The sequence below is a fragment of the Euprymna scolopes genome, chromosome 2, assembly GCF_053919585.1.
Source record: "Euprymna scolopes isolate OS-2025 chromosome 2, ASM5391958v1, whole genome shotgun sequence".
In the NCBI taxonomy this organism is placed as follows: Eukaryota; Metazoa; Mollusca; class Cephalopoda; order Sepiida; family Sepiolidae; genus Euprymna; species Euprymna scolopes.
Window position 1 is genome coordinate 164,787,842 of NC_136483.1, and position 21,345 is coordinate 164,809,186.

A 21,345-nucleotide genomic window follows, 5' to 3' on the forward strand; every position below is an offset into this window, starting at 1 on the left:
ATATTTTATATATCATAATTATTATAGTATATAATTATATTTTATATATCATAATTATTATAGTAAATAATTATATTTTATATCTGATAATTATTATAGTAAGTAATTATATTTTATATATCATAATTATTATAGTAAATAATTATATTTTATATATCATAATTATTATAGTAAATAATTATATTTTATATCTGATAATAATTATAGTAAGTAATTATATTTTATATATCATAATTATTATAGTAAATAATTATATTTATATATCATAATTATTATAGTAAATAATTATATTTTATATATCATAATTATTATAGTAAATAATTATACTTTATATATCATAATTATTATAGTATATAATTATATTTTATATATGATAATTATTATAGTAAGTAATTATATTTTATATATCATAATTATTATAGTAAATAATTATATTTATATATCATAATTATTATAGTAAATAATTATATTTTATATATCATAATTATTATAGTAAATAATTATACTTTATATATCATAATTATTATAGTAAATAATTATATTTTATATATGATAATTATTATAGTAAGTAATTATATTTTATATATTATAATTATTATAGTAAATAATTATATTTTATATCTGATAATTATTATAGTAAGTAATTATATTTTATATATCATAATTATTATAGTAAATAATTATATTTATATATCATAATTATTATAGTAAATAATTATATTTTATATATCATAATTATTATAGTAAATAATTATACTTTATATATCATAATTATTATAGTATATAATTATATTTTATATATGATAATTATTATAGTAAATAATTATATTTTATATATGATAATTATTATAGTAAGTAATTATATTTTATATATTATAATTATTATAGTAAATAATTATATTTTATATCTGATAATTATTATAGTAAGTAATTATATTTTATATATCATAATTATTATAGTAAATAATTATATTTATATATCATAATTATTATAGTAAATAATTATATTTTATATATCATAATTATTATAGTAAATAATTATACTTTATATATCATAATTATTATAGTAAATAATTATATTTTATATATGATAATTATTATAGTAAGTAATTATATTTTATATATCATAATTATTATAGTAAATAATTATATTTTATATCTGATAATTATTATAGTAAGTAATTATATTTTATATATCATAATTATTATAGTAGATAATTATATTTATATATCATAATTATTATAGTAAATAATTATATTTTATATATCATAATTATTATAGTAAATAATTATACTTTATATATCATAATTATTATAGTATATAATTATATTTTATATATGATAATTATTATAGTAAGTAATTATATTTTATATATCATAATTATTATAGTAAATAATTATATTTATATATCATAATTATTATAGTAAATAATTATATTTTATATATCATAATTATTATAGTAAATAATTATACTTTATATATCATAATTATTATAGTAAATAATTATATTTTATATATGATAATTATTATAGTAAGTAATTATATTTTATATATTATAATTATTATAGTAAATAATTATATTTTATATCTGATAATTATTATAGTAAGTAATTATATTTTATATATCATAATTATTATAGTAAATAATTATATTTATATATCATAATTATTATAGTAATTAATTATATTTTATATATCATAATTATTATCGTAAATAATTATACTTTATATATGATAATTATTATAGTATATAATTATATTTTATATATGATAATTATTATAGTAAATAATTATATTTTATATATGATAATTATTATAGTAAGTAATTATATTTTATATATTATAATTATTATAGTAAATAATTATATTTTATATCTGATAATTATTATAGTAAGTAATTATATTTTATATATCATAATTATTATAGTAAATAATTATATTTATATATCATAATTATTATAGTAAATAATTATATTTTATATATCATAATTATTATAGTAAATAATTATACTTTATATATCATAATTATTATAGTAAATAATTATATTTTATATATCATAATTATTATAGTAAATAATTATATTTATATATCATAATTGTTATAGTAAATAATTTTATTTTATATATCATAATTATTATAGTAAATAATTATATTTTATATATCATAATTATTATAGTAAATAATTATACTTTATATATCATAATTATTATATTAAATAATTATACTTTATATATTATAATTATCATAGTAAATAATTATATTTTAATTATATTATCCTATTGATTACTGTACGCGCAATAACCCTTATCTCCGAGTGTTGACTACCTTGTAAAAAAAAAGTCTTCATTTATGACTTCTACATATTCGCCATAGACTCGAAATAGCAGTTGCCATTTCCTTAAAATAAGACACGCGTTCTTACAAAATTAATGCTATAAAAGGTTGGAACGAACTATACTTTATCTGGTATATCACAATCTCAAAAAGACATTTTGTGAAAAGAAGAAAATCATACGCCATTGAAAATGCAGTTGAACAAACTTACAATGAAAGCGATTAAAAAACGATTTATCGCTTTCTCCTTACAAATTTGGCATTCACTTTAAATGCCGCTTTCTTATCAGCAAATGTTCGTGCAAAATGGTTAAATCGCTGTTTTAGACACATCAGTGTAATGCAGCTTCCTATACCAGTAGCTTCTTTCAACGAGCTCCAGGCTTGTGGAACTCTCTTCCTGCGGACTGTTTTCCTCCTACTTTTAATCATTGGTCTTTTGAAGACTAAGGTCAGTACGCATCTGTCTTTGCGATAATCATCTTTGCTTCTAGTAAGCTCCTTACATTAAGTGGCTTCATGCCTTGTCTGGAGCGATTCCCATAAAAAAAAAAAACGAATACATTGCATTCTTATATCTTGCTATCCCAAACGTCTTCAGTTTACGATCGGTCCTGACGAAGATTTTACGATAACAAATTTATCTATGGTTTACATGTAAAGAAAAGGGGAAAAAATAAAAATCTTTTTTTTTTTATTTGCCATTTAGAACAAGATTAGAACTTTTTGAGAATCAAGTTGCACTATTTTCTTCCTTTTGAGAAGGGTTTAGTTTATTGTCAGTCGCCTGAGGCACCCTCACCGGGGGATACTTAGGCATGTTTTTGTAGGTCAGAGTGCTCTTCCTTCAGAACGTCTTGAAATTCCACTGTCCGACCCTTGTGTCACATCATCCCACTGCGCGCGCGCGTGTGTGTGTGGGGGGATGGCGTTAAATTAACCTGGAATAGGGCGTTTTTGACTTTAGCGCCAGTGCGAGGAATGGGTCCGACTTTCGGATTTATCTATTTAGAAGTTGCATAGGTGAAACCCTAGAAAAGTCCCCAGTGAATAATAAAAAAAAATTAGATGTTGATAAATACTTCAACGTAACTACGATATTTTTCATTTTTTTACAGGAGTCACCAATTATCAAGGCCTGAAGGCCACTCGAGGATAAGGGTTAATCAATGTACGGTGGTCGCCAGTACAACACTGCAGTAATCATTAGTAATAGAAATTGGGTATAATTTAATTATTTAGGGGTCGGCTCAATAAGAACTTGTTTACATTGGACTTGATGACGATCACATTGTAGGTAACTGGAAAGTAAACCACCCGAACAGAGTTCCACAGGCTGGCAGTTCTAGGAAATACGCTTTGTTCATGGAATCTGTGTTTAGATTTAGGTACAGATAGAGAGTAGGGGAAATTGTTGATTGTGGTTGTAACCAGACGATTATGTTTCTGCGAAGCTTAAACGTTCGTTTCGTATCTATCAAATAATTGGTTGTTGCAAAGAAGGTGAACTCCCTCCGCTGCGCTAGGAAAATACTCACGCCTAACAGTATCCTATATTTCTATTAGGCCACCATTCGGTCATACATGAAATATTGTTGCCTCATTTGGTTAAGTGTATCAACCACGTCTCGCTCTATTGGACATGGTCCAAAAATGAATTTCCAATTTAATAAGTCCCACATCATCAACCAGACTCCAACCCCTGTCCCATCGCCACAATGCTGCATCTCTGTGCTTGTTTTACAAGTATTTTAATGGAATGTCCTGGGACGATCTCGTAGCCCTTGTGCCTCTCGATGAAAACAACCCCCACCCCTTAACTTTAGAGGTCCCCTGGTGACGGAGAGACTTCTAATCTAATAACGTTCTCTCCAACTAATAAACTTTGGAGTTCTCTCCCTGCTTCCTTCTTTTCTAACTGTACTAAAATGCAGAAGTTTCAATGTAAAGTGAACAAACATCTCGCTGCTCAGCTCCCTACTTAGAATGCCTCCGTAGATATGGTCCCTAATTTACAGTGACCCCAGTGGCAGTTTGCTTTGTTTGGAGTGATTATGTATAAAATTAATAAAAATAAAAAAAACGAAAGCAAAAAAAAAAAAAAAAAAAAGCCAACAAAAAACCCAGAAAAAAACGAAATAAAAACAAAGCAGAAAACAAAACGAAACAAAATAAACAAAAGAAAACAAAACCAAACACCAAAAAATTTAAAGATGAAGGCTGCTTATGGACGGCCATCAAGAGAAAGTCGAGAAAGCAGAGAATTACTGCTACACAGGAGAATGTTGTCAAAGACATGCTGTATCGTGTTTGGCATGAGTTTGATTACCGATTTGACGTGTGCAGAGTCACAGTCATATAAAACATTTGTGAAAATTATAAAATATGTCATGGAATCTAGAAAGCTTATTTTTGTTTTCTTTGAAATGTTAACTAATAAAACTTATGATGTTCAACATAAAGTTTGTGCAGTTTCATTAAGATACATTGAATACTTTCCGAGATATTGGCATTTAAAATGACGTCAAATATTTTTGGGATATCCTGTATTTTTATTTATCTTTTCTGGATTAGAGATGGTGTTATATTCTGTCCATAAATACGCAATTGTTTTGAAAATGCTGTATCCACAGAAATGTTCACAAATGTGAGTTTTAATATTATTATTATTTTATTTTTTTTGTATTCGGACATGTTGGATGCTGTTTTTGTCTTCTAATGAATCGTCTTTTTTGGAAAATTCAGAACGTTTTTTGTATACCTTGTCTGTCTGAATGGATGATGAAACGATCGTAAAATGGGCCTCTTCACACACACACACACACACACACACACACACACACACGCACGCACGCACGCACGCACGCACGCACGCACGCACGCACGCACGCACGCACACACACACACACACACACACACACACACACACACATATAACTACGCACAAAATACCTATAAATCCTCTTACCATTAATGTTTTTTCTTATTGAAATGACAAATTTATATACACCTATTATATTTATATTTATTTCATTCTCTCCCCCCCTCTCTCTCTCTAATATATATATATATATATATATATATATATATATATATATATATATATATATATATATATATGTATATATATATGGTGATCGTCACTTTTTGACAGAAGACGATCTTCCCCTTGCTTTATTGTTGCTTATTCATTCACTTCCATATACTTTTAAAAATATTATTTTTTTCTTTTTGTTTTTGTTATTTCATTTAATACGTTTTATAATTTTTTATTTTAATTTTTTAAAATTTATTTTTTATTTATTTTATTTTTTTAAATTTAGCTATATATTTATTTATTTAATTTCCCCTTTTATTATACATTTATACACACATACATATATACATGTGAAGATGTGATCAAGATGCATGAATTTCTATTTACTTATTATTGGGAACGAAGGTGGCGCTTCAGACCACCCCTGCTCGTACACTGTCTGTTGCAGAGGTCACACTTTAGCTGAGATTGAGGGACGCCAACTGGTGCTGCTCTACTGTGGACATTCAAATAACGCTTCAGGCCTCCACCCGATTTACAGACCACAGAGCATATATATATATATATATATATATATATATATATATATATATATATATATATATATATATATATATATATATATATATATATATATATATATATATATAGCTTAATGTAAAAGGAAAAGAGAAAGTTCAATTCCACAAAGGAGACTTAATGCCAGCAACAAGAGTATGAAATATATATATTCTTTATTTTTCTTTATTTTGTCTGGGAACACTTACCCCTCACTCCTCAACCCCATTTCCTGCTACTCTGATCCCCCACTTGTCTGTATCGCTTTCTTTTACGCACCCCTAATAATTAGTATTAACAGTATTTTCATTATTATTATTGGTGGTGATGTTGGAGGTAGTAGTATTGTGACAACTATCTTTATTATGATCATTATTATTACTGCATTGTTTTTTAACGCTATTACTATTATTATTATTATTATTATTATTATTATTATTGTTTTTATCATTATTATTATAATCATCATTATAATTGCTGTTATTATTATTATTATCCCCGTTATTATCCCCGTCATTGCTACCATAACCGCTACCATTATTTCCATTTTCAGTTATTAACATTACTTTTGAATTTACTTCTATCACCACTATTGGTAATATTACCTTTAATGTTTATTTTTAATGCTTATCTTTAATTTTGCCTTTATTTCATCTTTATTTTTATCTTCAATTTTACTTCTATCTTATTTTCAGCTTTATTATAACTACTCTTATTATAATTTTCATTACTATTATCTTTCGTACTATTATAATTACCCTACTATTATTTGGTATATTTTTACCACTCTCATAAGTAATAATGGTTTCCTTACTCCTCCACTTTGACATCAATAGGTATACTTAACCTTTTCCATCAAGTTAAACGCACTCATAGTCATTGCCACCCTAATCTCCGACCGCCCCCTTATGATCATACCCCATATATAATAACAGTAAAAACTTATAAATATATTGCAGCATATTACCTTTCAGTTTTACACCCTCCCAAAGCGAATTTATAGCCGCCATTTGCCGTTTAAATGGCACCAATCAAAATCAAAATTACCCACTCCATAGAAAATAGACACCCCACAAACCGTTAAAATAAATTACCACGCAGCAAGAATACACCCCCTATTTACCCATAATACATATACCCCTGAATATTAATACCATGTTAAAGACCATATATAATCTTATATATCATACAATATATAACAAGCGTCTCCTTATTTATTTAGAATTCAATAAAGCTTCACTCAACATTCTATAATTTCTCTTAATCTCTTTGGTCCCTAATGAACCTTACGCTAGACACCGCATCTTCCCCATGCTACCTAGCACCTTCTCTACTTTTCTGACGAGAAGCATTAGGCTTCGAAATGCCCTGGCATAAAGAGTCTCTCCTATCTCCCAAATTTTGCCTGTATTCCATTATTAAATAAATGAGCCATTCTATATCTACCAACATATAGTTTTGTGTCTTCATTTCATACTCTTGTTGTCCTATTATATATATATATATATATATATATATATATATATATATATATATATATATGTATGTATATATATATATAGTGGCCCAGTTAAAAGTAGCCCGATCTCTCTTATCTTTCTCTAATCAATTTTTTTTTTCAGATTAAGCTTCCAGTTTCTTAACATCGATATTTAAAATATTTTAAGTATGGTATTTTCGCTGCAGTATAGAATAGTGATTGTATATTGGATTTACATCTAGGAAACCAATCTAAACAACCATTACATACATACATACATACATACATACATACATACATACATACATACATACATACATATATGACTACTTCAGTTAATCACATAAATTAATATACGAAAGTATAATTTTATGCGTAAACTAAGTATTTACTTCAACAGTGCTCAATACATAGGTAGAGCTAGGTAGTAAGAAAAATATATATGGCAATTAAGCTACACAGAATATTCCGCGTTTCATCCATACTAGGATTCCTCAGCCTGACGAATCCTAGTGTGGATGAAATGCGGAATATTCTGTGTAGCTTAATTGCCATATATATTTTTCTAACTTACTATATATATGCATATATATGTCAAAACATCGTTAATTCACTACCTGCACAGCAGCAGCCGATTAGCGTAATGGTTAGAAGCCTTGACTGTCATAAGGGCGGTCAGGTTTTGATCCTGGCTTGAGGTAGTTGCCTATCTTGGGTTGAAGTGATATACAAATTACCATTGCTCTTTATATAAACAAATCCAGCTTAGGTATTCGGACAATGTCAAACCATCGTTAATTCACTGCCCGCACAGCAGCAGCTGATTAGCGTAATGGTTAGAAGCCTTGACTGTAGTACGGGCAGTCGGGTTTCGATCCTGGCTCGAGTTGCCTGTCAAGCCGTACTGATGAGCTGCGAAACAGTACTGTATGTGGATGACCATACACACACACAAATTTGTCGATGAGAAAAATAAGATTTATTTCTGTTTCGTTTTATTTGTTGTAAATTTCCGTAAAATTACACACTTCTCCTCTCAACGCACGCCAACATCTCTTTAAGAGTAATAAAATGTTTATTTGACGAATCTTTCCCGCAGTCTTGAGTTCAGTAATAACATTTTCGTTTTTCTTGTTGTTTTTATTACCCCCCCCCAAAAAATGCATCAAAACTAAAAATAAATACATAAAAATAAAGAAAAAATTAACACACACGCACACCCTCCATCCACACGCAACCTCCATCCACAGCGCATCTGCCCCTTCCTCTTCCGAAAATAAGGTTTATTGATTCGTTATCGTGACACGCGATTGAAAACAGATGTACAAATGAATCCTGATTTTTTTTTTTTTTGCTTTTTTTGTCCCCCTTTTTTAAACTTGATTTTTTATATTAGAAAGAATAAAAGACAAAAAAAAAATGGTGGTATAGAAGGAATAGCAGTAGCAGCAGCAGCAGCAGTAGTAGTAGTAGTAGTAGTAAAGAGTGAGAAGAATAACAAGGCAGAAGATGAAGACAATAAAATGAAAAGAAGGAAGATGATTGAGAAAAAGAGAATAGAAAAAAAAGAATAAGGAGGTAGAAGAGGCAGAGAAGAAAATAAAAATAAGGATATCGTTGTAAATAATAATAATTAGAATAAGAAGAAGAAGAAGAAGAAGAAGAAAAGGAAGAAGGACACTAACAATAACAACAACAACAACAAGAACAAAAAGGTAAAGGAAGACAAGAAAATAAAAACAATAATAATAATAATAATAATAATAATAATAATAATAATAATAATAATAATAAGAACACCACCAACAACAAAATGATAGAAGAAGAAGAGAAGAAAATAAAACGGAGGTCGTAGCAAAGAAGAAGAAGAATTGGCAGCAGGCAAAAGATGAAGAAGAATATATATATATATATATATATATATATATATATATATATATATATATATATATATATATATATATATAGCCAGAGATGTCTCGTGTCGCGGGGTTCGAATCGTTCGACTAATAGTAATCGTGACACCCTGCACTGAAGAATCCCGAAAGGATGAAACACTAGTGTCTGTAGGTATTTAATTATTATAGTAAAAAAATAATATATATATATATATATATATATATATATATATATATATATATATATATATATATATATATATATATATATATATATATACACTTGTGCCCGATATTATTCATACCCCTCGGATCTTTGAGATTTCTATAAGAATATTGCTCAAACCAGAAGGTAGACAGTATTAAAGGGATTTCAAACAATAAATCAAGCATAAACATTTAATTTAAACTCAACAAATAGATAAATTATGCAAGTTTGAAACATTATACAAAGAAAAACAATAATGGCACTAGTTCAAAATTATTCATACCTCTCTTACTAATAGTCAATAGCATGCCCTTTATTCTTAATAACTGCCTGTAACCGTTTTGGATATTTATCAACAAGGTTTTTACAAGCATCAACACTGATTTTTTACCATTCTTCAATGCAGTAGTTCTCCAAATCCCTCAAATTTCTAGGTTTCCGCTTTTTAACCTCAGTTTTCAATATGTGACAGAGGTTTTCGATAGGGTTCAGGTCGGGACTCTGGCTAGGCCATTCCAAAACATTAATTTGATTATCCTCAAACCATTTCTTCACTATTTTGGCAGTATGTTTTGGATCATTATCCTGTTGAAGGACCCAGTTTGGTCCTAAATGGAGCTTCTCCGCATCCTGTCTAATGTTTTTCTGGAGTATCTCCAAATATTGCTCCTTCTTCATGGTTCCATCTATCTTGACCAAACTACCTGGACCACTAGCCGAAAAGGAGCCCCAAAACATTAGGCTACCACCACCATGTTTCACCGTGGGTATGGTGTTCTTGGGGTTGTAAGCTTCTCCTTTCTTCCTCCAAACGTAAGAAGCATCCATATGGCCAAACAATTCAATTTTTGTTTCGTCAGTCCACAAAATATTTGAGAAAACGGACTCTGGAGAATTCACATGGGTCCTAGCAAACTTTAGACGTGCTGCAAGGTGTTTTCCGGTGTGCAATGGAGTCCTTCTTGGTCTTCTTCCTTTCAGACCATTTTCATGCAGAGTCCTTTGCAATGTTTGCCTTGATATTTTTATGCCAGGAGACTCCAGATTTTCTAAAATGTCCTTAGTAGTGGTGGTTGGATTTGCATTAACACTTCTTACAATATTCCTGGTGGCTCTAGCAGACAGTTTCCTTTTCCTTCCTCTACCAATCAAGTTGTTTGTTGTGTGGTGGCTCTGGAATTTTTTGATGATGCTCTGTACTGTTGCTGTAGGGACCTCAAATTTGTTGGAAATTGACTTGTAACCTAAACCATCCTTATGTGAATTCACAATTTTAGTCCTAAGATCATTACTAAGCTCTTTTTTCTTCCCCATTCTAATAATTTTTATTCTTTTATTGGTTTTCAGTTGATATCATTTTAATTTCTGAAAAATGCAAAAAACGAAATGAAATTAATCAAAGGTTGTATAAAAGCATTCAAAATAAGAATCAAACAGGAAACAAACAGTCAGAAACTCGATTAATACTGAAAAAATAAGGGGGTATGATTATTTTTGAACATTGCAGATTTTATAAATAGCTGTATATTTCTTTTATTACAAGTATCCCGAGATTTTAAAATGACAAAAATGATCAGAAGAGGTTTATTAAGAATATGTATCAATATGGACGTAAACAATAAATTCTTACAAAGTTACACCTAATAAACTCAATTTTCAAGGGGGGGGGGTATGAATAATATCGGGCACAAGTGTATATATATATATATATATATATATATATATATATATATATATATAAAATGAACTGATTTTTCCCCTCTGATTTTGAACTTATTAGGATTAAAAATCAAGACATTTCATGCAAATGTAATATGCACCCCCTCTGATTTTGACCTTATTAGGATGAAAAATCAAGACATTTCATGCAAATGTAATATACACCCCCTCTGATTTTGACCTTATTAGGATTAAAAATCAAGACATTTCATGCAAATGTAATATGCACCCCCTCTGATTTTGACCTTATTAGGATGAAAAATCAAGACATTTCATGCAAATGTAATATACACCCCCTCTGATTTGGACCTTATTAGGATTAAAAATCAAGACATTTCATGCAAATGTAATATACACCCCCTCTGATTTTGACCTTATTAGGATTAAAAATCAAGGCATTTCATGCAAATGTAATATGCACCCCCTCTGATTTTGACCTTATTAGGATTAAAAATCAAGACATTTCATGCAAATGTAATATGCACCCCCTCTGATTTGGACCTTATTAGGATGAAAAATCAAGGCATTTCATGCAAATGTAATATGCACCCCCTCTGATTTTGACCTTATTAGGATGAAAAATCAAGACATTTCATGCAAATGTAATATGCACCCCCTCTGATTTTGACCTTATTAGGATGAAAAATCAAGACATTTCATGCAAATGTAATATGCACCCCCTCTGATTTTGACCTTATTAGGATGAAAAATCAAGACATTTCATGCAAATGTAATATGCACCCCCTCTGATTTTGACCTTATTAGGATGAAAAATCAAGGCATTTCATGCAAATGTAATATGCACCCCCTCTGATTTTGACCTTATTAGGATTAAAAATCAAGACATTTCATGCAAATGTAATATGCACCCCCTCTGATTTGGACCTTATTAGGATGAAAAATCAAGACATTTCATGCAAATGTAATATGCACCCCCTCTGATTTTGACCTTATTAGGATGAAAAATCAAGACATTTCATGCAAATGTAATATGCACCCCCTCTGATTTTGACCTTATTAGGATGAAAAATCAAGACATTTCATGCAAATGTAATATGCACCCCCTCTGATTTGGACCTTATTAGGATGAAAAATCAAGGCATTTCATGCAAATGTAATATGCACCCCCTCTGATTTGGACCTTATTAGGATGAAAAATCAAGACATTTCATGCAAATGTAATATGCACCCCCTCTGATTTGGACCTTATTAGGATGAAAAATCAAGACATTTCATGCAAATGTAATATGCACCCCCTCTGATTTGGACCTTATTAGGATGAAAAATCAAGACATTTCATGCAAATGTAATATGCACCCCCTCTGATTTGGACCTTATTAGGATGAAAAATCAAGACATTTCATGCAAATGTAATATGCACCCCCTCTGATTTGGACCTTATTAGGATGAAAAATCAAGACATTTCATGCAAATGTAATATGCACCCCCTCTGATTTGGACCTTATTAGGATTAAAAATCAAGACATTTCATGCAAATGTAATATGCACCCCCTCTGATTTGGACCTTATTAGGATGAAAAATCAAGACATTTCATGCAAATGTAATATGCACCCCCTCTGATTTTGACCTTATTAGGATGAAAAATCAAGACATTTCATGCAAATGTAATATGCACCCCCTCTGATTTTGACCTTATTAGGATGAAAAATCAAGACATTTCATGCAAATGTAATATGCACCCCCTCTGATTTGGACCTTATTAGGATGAAAAATCAAGGCATTTCATGCAAATGTAATATGCACCCCCTCTGATTTGGACCTTATTAGGATGAAAAATCAAGACATTTCATGCAAATGTAATATGCACCCCCTCTGATTTGGACCTTATTAGGATGAAAAATCAAGACATTTCATGCAAATGTAATATGCACCCCCTCTGATTTTGACCTTATTAGGATGAAAAATCAAGACATTTCATGCAAATGTAATATGCACCCCCTCTGATTTGGACCTTATTAGGATGAAAAATCAAGACATTTCATGCAAATGTAATATGCACCCCCTCTGATTTGGACCTTATTAGGATGAAAAATCAAGACATTTCATGCAAATGTAATATGCACCCCCTCTGATTTGGACCTTATTAGGATTAAAAATCAAGACATTTCATGCAAATGTAATATGCACCCCCTCTGATTTGGACCTTATTAGGATGAAAAATCAAGGCATTTCATGCAAATGTAATATGCACCCCCTCTGATTTTGACCTTATTAGGATGAAAAATCAAGACATTTCATGCAAATGTAATATGCACCCCCTCTGATTTTGACCTTATTAGGATGAAAAATCAAGACATTTCATGCAAATGTAATATGCACCCCCTCTGATTTGGACCTTATTAGGATGAAAAATCAAGGCATTTCATGCAAATGTAATATGCACCCCCTCTGATTTTGACCTTATTAGGATGAAAAATCAAGACATTTCATGCAAATGTAATATGCACCCCCTCTGATTTTGACCTTATTAGGATGAAAAATCAAGACATTTCATGCAAATGTAATATGCACCCCCTCTGATTTGGACCTTATTAGGATGAAAAATCAAGACATTTCATGCAAATGTAATATGCACCCCCTCTGATTTGGACCTTATTAGGATTAAAAATCAAGACATTTCATGCAAATGTAATATGCACCCCCTCTGATTTGGACCTTATTAGGATGAAAAATCAAGGCATTTCATGCAAATGTAATATGCACCCCCTCTGATTTTGACCTTATTAGGATGAAAAATCAAGACATTTCATGCAAATGTAATATGCACCCCCTCTGATTTTGACCTTATTAGGATGAAAAATCAAGACATTTCATGCAAATGTAATATGCACCCCCTCTGATTTGGACCTTATTAGGATGAAAAATCAAGGCATTTCATGCAAATGTAATATGCACCCCCTCTGATTTTGACCTTATTAGGATGAAAAATCAAGACATTTCATGCAAATGTAATATGCACCCCCTCTGATTTTGACCTTATTAGGATGAAAAATCAAGACATTTCATGCAAATGTAATATGCACCCCCTCTGATTTTGACCTTATTAGGATGAAAAATCAAGACATTTCATGCAAATGTAATATGCACCCCCTCTGATTTGGACCTTATTAGGATGAAAAATCAAGACATTTCATGCAAATGTAATATGCACCCCCTCTGATTTGGACCTTATTAGGATGAAAAATCAAGACATTTCATGCAAATGTAATATGCACCCCCTCTTATTTGGACCTTATTAGGATTAAAAATCAAGACATTTCATGCAAATGTAATATGCACCCCCTCTGATTTGGACCTTATTAGGATGAAAAATCAAGGCATTTCATGCAAATGTAATATGCACCCCCTCTGATTTTGACCTTATTAGGATGAAAAATCAAGACATTTCATGCAAATGTAATATGCACCCCCTCTGATTTTGACCTTATTAGGATGAAAAATCAAGACATTTCATGCAAATGTAATATGCACCCCCTCTGATTTGGACCTTATTAGGATGAAAAATCAAGGCATTTCATGCAAATGTAATATGCACCCCCTCTGATTTTGACCTTATTAGGATGAAAAATCAAGACATTTCATGCAAATGTAATATGCACCCCCTCTGATTTTGACCTTATTAGGATGAAAAATCAAGACATTTCATGCAAATGTAATATGCACCCCCTCTGATTTGGACCTTATTAGGATGAAAAATCAAGACATTTCATGCAAATGTAATATGCACCCCCTCTGATTTTGACCTTATTAGGATGAAAAATCAAGACATTTCATGCAAATGTAATATGCACCCCCTCTGATTTTGACCTTATTAGGATGAAAAATCAAGACATTTCATGCAAATGTAATATGCACCCCCTCTGATTTTGACCTTATTAGGATGAAAAATCAAGGCATTTCATGCAAATGTAATATGCACCCCCTCTGATTTTGACCTTATTAGGATGAAAAATCAAGACATTTCATGCAAATGTAATATGCACCCCCTCTGATTTTGACCTTATTAGGATGAAAAATCAAGACATTTCATGCAAATGTAATATGCACCCCCTCTGATTTGGACCTTATTAGGATGAAAAATCAAGACATTTCATGCAAATGTAATATGCACCCCCTCTGATTTGGACCTTATTAGGATGAAAAATCAAGACATTTCATGCAAATGTAATATGCACCCCCTCTTATTTGGACCTTATTAGGATTAAAAATCAAGACATTTCATGCAAATGTAATATGCACCCCCTCTGATTTTGACCTTATTAGGATGAAAAATCAAGGCATTTCATGCAAATGTAATATGCACCCCCTCTGATTTTGACCTTATTAGGATGAAAAATCAAGACATTTCATGCAAATGTAATATGCACCCCCTCTGATTTTGACCTTATTAGGATGAAAAATCAAGACATTTCATGCAAATGTAATATGCACCCCCTCTGATTTGGACCTTATTAGGATGAAAAATCAAGACATTTCATGCAAATGTAATATGCACCCCCTCTGATTTGGACCTTATTAGGATGAAAAATCAAGACATTTCATGCAAATGTAATATGCACCCCCTCTTATTTGGACCTTATTAGGATTAAAAATCAAGACATTTCATGCAAATGTAATATGCACCCCCTCTGATTTGGACCTTATTAGGATGAAAAATCAAGGCATTTCATGCAAATGTAATATGCACCCCCTCTGATTTTGACCTTATTAGGATGAAAAATCAAGACATTTCATGCAAATGTAATATGCACCCCCTCTGATTTTGACCTTATTAGGATGAAAAATCAAGACATTTCATGCAAATGTAATATGCACCCCCTCTGATTTGGACCTTATTAGGATGAAAAATCAAGGCATTTCATGCAAATGTAATATGCACCCCCTCTGATTTTGACCTTATTAGGATGAAAAATCAAGACATTTCATGCAAATGTAATATGCACCCCCTCTGATTTTGACCTTATTAGGATGAAAAATCAAGACATTTCATGCAAATGTAATATGCACCCCCTCTGATTTTGACCTTATTAGGATGAAAAATCAAGACATTTCATGCAAATGTAATATGCACCCCCTCTGATTTTGACCTTATTAGGATGAAAAATCAAGACATTTCATGCAAATGTAATATGCACCCCCTCTGATTTTGACCTTATTAGGATGAAAAATCAAGACATTTCATGCAAATGTAATATGCACCCCCTCTGATTTTGACCTTATTAGGATGAAAAATCAAGGCATTTCATGCAAATGTAATATGCACCCCCTCTGATTTTGACCTTATTAGGATGAAAAATCAAGACATTTCATGCAAATGTAATATGCACCCCCTCTGATTTTGACCTTATTAGGATTAAAAATCAAGACATTTCATGCAAATGTAATATGCACCCCCTCTGATTTTGACCTTATTAGGATGAAAAATCAAGACATTTCATGCAAATGTAATATGCACCCCCTCTGATTTTGACCTTATTAGGATTAAAAATCAAGGCATTTCATGCAAATGTAATATGCACCCCCTCTGATTTTGACCTTATTAGGATTAAAAATCAAGACATTTCATGCAAATGTAATATGCACCCCCTCTGATTTTGACCTTATTAGGATTAAAAATCAAGACATTTCATGCAAATGTAATATGCACCCCCTCTGATTTTGACCTTATTAGGATTAAAAATCAAGACATTTCATGCAAATGTAATATGCACCCCCTCTGATTTTGACCTTATTAGGATTAAAAATCAAGACATTTCATGCAAATGTAATATGCACCCCCTCTGATTTGGACCTTATTAGGATGAAAAATCAAGACATTTCATGCAAATGTAATATGCACCCCCTCTGATTTGGACCTTATTAGGATGAAAAATCAAGACATTTCATGCAAATGTAATATGCACCCCCTCTGATTTGGACCTTATTAGGATGAAAAATCAAGACATTTCATGCAAATGTAATATGCACCCCCTCTGATTTGGACCTTATTAGGATGAAAAATCAAGACATTTCATGCAAATGTAATATGCACCCCCTCTGATTTGGACCTTATTAGGATTAAAAATCAAGACATTTCATGCAAATGTAATATGCACCCCCTCTGATTTGGACCTTATTAGGATGAAAAATCAAGGCATTTCATGCAAATGTAATATGCACCCCCTCTGATTTTGACCTTATTAGGATGAAAAATCAAGACATTTCATGCAAATGTAATATGCACCCCCTCTGATTTTGACCTTATTAGGATGAAAAATCAAGACATTTCATGCAAATGTAATATGCACCCCCTCTGATTTGGACCTTATTAGGATGAAAAATCAAGGCATTTCATGCAAATGTAATATGCACCCCCTCTGATTTTGACCTTATTAGGATGAAAAATCAAGACATTTCATGCAAATGTAATATGCACCCCCTCTGATTTTGACCTTATTAGGATGAAAAATCAAGACATTTCATGCAAATGTAATATGCACCCCCTCTGATTTGGACCTTATTAGGATGAAAAATCAAGGCATTTCATGCAAATGTAATATGCACCCCCTCTGATTTTGACCTTATTAGGATGAAAAATCAAGACATTTCATGCAAATGTAATATGCACCCCCTCTGATTTTGACCTTATTAGGATGAAAAATCAAGACATTTCATGCAAATGTAATATGCACCCCCTCTGATTTTGACCTTATTAGGATGAAAAATCAAGACATTTCATGCAAATGTAATATGCACCCCCTCTGATTTTGACCTTATTAGGATGAAAAATCAAGACATTTCATGCAAATGTAATATGCACCCCCTCTGATTTTGACCTTATTAGGATGAAAAATCAAGACATTTCATGCAAATGTAATATGCACCCCCTCTGATTTTGACCTTATTAGGATGAAAAATCAAGGCATTTCATGCAAATGTAATATGCACCCCCTCTGATTTTGACCTTATTAGGATGAAAAATCAAGACATTTCATGCAAATGTAATATGCACCCCCTCTGATTTTGACCTTATTAGGATTAAAAATCAAGACATTTCATGCAAATGTAATATGCACCCCCTCTGATTTTGACCTTATTAGGATGAAAAATCAAGACATTTCATGCAAATGTAATATGCACCCCCTCTGATTTTGACCTTATTAGGATTAAAAATCAAGGCATTTCATGCAAATGTAATATGCACCCCCTCTGATTTTGACCTTATTAGGATTAAAAATCAAGACATTTCATGCAAATGTAATATGCACCCCCTCTGATTTTGACCTTATTAGGATTAAAAATCAAGACATTTCATGCAAATGTAATATGCACCCCCTCTGATTTTGACCTTATTAGGATTAAAAATCAAGACATTTCATGCAAATGTAATATGCACCCCCTCTGATTTTGACCTTATTAGGATTAAAAATCAAGACATTTCATGCAAATGTAATATGCACCCCCTCTGATTTTGACCTTATTAGGATTAAAAATCAAGACATTTCATGCAAATGTAATATGCACCCCCTCTGATTTTGACCTTATTAGGATTAAAAATCAAGACATTTCATGCAAATGTAATATGCACCCCCTCTGATTTTGACCTTATTAGGATTAAAAATCAAGACATTTCATGCAAATGTAATATGCACCCCCTCTGATTTTGACCTTATTAGGATTAAAAATCAAGACATTTCATGCAAATGTAATATGCACCCCCTCTGATTTTGACCTTATTAGGATTAAAAATCAAGACATTTCATGCAAATGTAATATGCACCCCCTCTGATTTTGACCTTATTAGGATTAAAAATTAAGACATTTCATGCAAATGTAATATGCACCCCCTCTGATTTTGACCTTATTAGGATTAAAAATCAAGACATTTCATGCAAATGTAATATGCACCCCCTCTGATTTTGACCTTATTAGGATTAAAAATCAAGACATTTCATGCAAATGTAATATGCACCCCCTCTGATTTTGACCTTATTAGGATTAAAAATCAAGACATTTCATGCAAATGTAATATGCACCCCCTCTGATTTTGACCTTATTAGGATGAAAAATCAAGACATTTCATGCAAATGTAATATGCACCCCCTCTGATTTTGAACTTATTAGGATTAAAAATCAAGACATTTCATGCAAATGTAATATGCACCCCCTCTGATTTTGACCTTATTAGGATTAAAAATCAAGACATTTCATGCAAATGTAATATGCACCCCCTCTGATTTTGACCTTATTAGGATTAAAAATCAAGACATTTCATGCAAATGTAATATGCACCCCCTCTGATTTTGACCTTATTAGGATTAAAAATCAAGACATTTCATGCAAATGTAATATGCACCCCCTCTGATTTTGACCTTATTAGGATTAAAAATCAAGACATTTCATGCAAATGTAATATGCACCCCCTCTGATTTTGACCTTATTAGGATTAAAAATCAAGACATTTCATGCAAATGTAATATGCACCCCCTCTGATTTTGACCTTATTAGGATTAAAAATCAAGACATTTCATGCAAATGTAATATGCACCCCCTCTGATTTTGAACTTATTAGGATTAAAAATCAAGACATTTCATGCAAATGTAATATGCACCCCCTCTGATTTTGACCTTATTAGGATGAAAAATCAAGACATTTCATGCAAATGTAATATACACCCCCTCTGATTTTGACCTTATTAGGATTAAAAATTAAGACATTTCATGCAAATGTAATATGCACCCCTCTGATTTTGACCTTATTAGGATTAAAAATCAAGACATTTCATGCAAATGTAATATGCACCCCCTGTGATTTTGACCTTATTAGGATTAAAAATCAAGACATTTCATGCAAATGTAATATGCACACCCTCTGATTTTGACCTTATTAGGATTAAAAATTAAGACATTTCATGCAAATGTAATATACACCCCCTCTGATTTTGACCTTATTAGGATTAAAAATCAAGACATTTCATGCAAATGTAATATGCATGCCCTCTGATTTTGACCTTATTAGGATTAAAAATCAAGACATTTCATGCAAATGTAATATGCACCCCCTCTGATTTTGACCTTATTAGGATTAAAAATCAAGGCATTTCATGCAAATGTAATATGCACCCCCTCTGATTTTGACCTTATTAGGATTAAAAATCAAGACATTTCATGCAAATGTAATATGCACCCCCTCTGATTTTGACCTTATTAGGATTAAAAATCAAGGCATTTCATGCAAATGTAATATGCACCCCCTCTGATTTTGACCTTATTAGGATTAAAAATCAAGGCATTTCAGTAATATGCACCCCCTCTGTCAATTTTCGGTTTACAGGCTCGAGATTTTACATAAGGGGTATTGAGATTTGGGGAAATCCTTTTAATCGGTTTTCGGTCAGACATTTGGCTGTCAAGGGGTCAGAGTTCAACGATTTGCCCTTTGAAAACTCTACCAAACCGTTTCGCCAATTTTGGGTCTAAACACTTGAAATTTTAAATGTAGGTTACTTGGACATGGATAAAACTTTTAATTTTATTTGAGCCCCCAAAATAAATATTAAGGGGTCAAAATTGTGGTCAAAGTTACAAAGGATTTGAGCTCTACGGTCTCTACCAAATTACTCAGCCAATTTCTTGTCTACTCATTTGAAATTTTACATAAAGGGTATCCAGGCATAGGGCAAGCTTTTTAATCGGTTTGGGTCGAAAATGTGAGCTGCCAAAGGAGTCAAAGTCCAAAAGATTTGACCTTTGTGGTGTCTAGCAAACTACTCAACCAATTCTGGGTCTAAACATTTGATATTCAGAGATGCGGAAAGCATTTTAAGAAATTTTGGGGCGAAAATTTGGCTACCAAAAGGTCAAAGTTTAAAGAGTTGACCTTTGCAGATTCTACTGAATTCCTTCGCCAATTTTGTGCCTAATGACTTGAAATTTTAGATGTAGGTAACTTGGACATAGGTAAAGCTTTGTATTTTGATTTGAGACAAAAATAATAAATGTTAAGGGGTCAAAATTGTGGTCAAAGTTAAAAAAATTGACCTCTGCGGTCTCTACAAAATTACTCGGACAAATTTAGGTGTAAACATTTGAAATCTTACATAAAGTG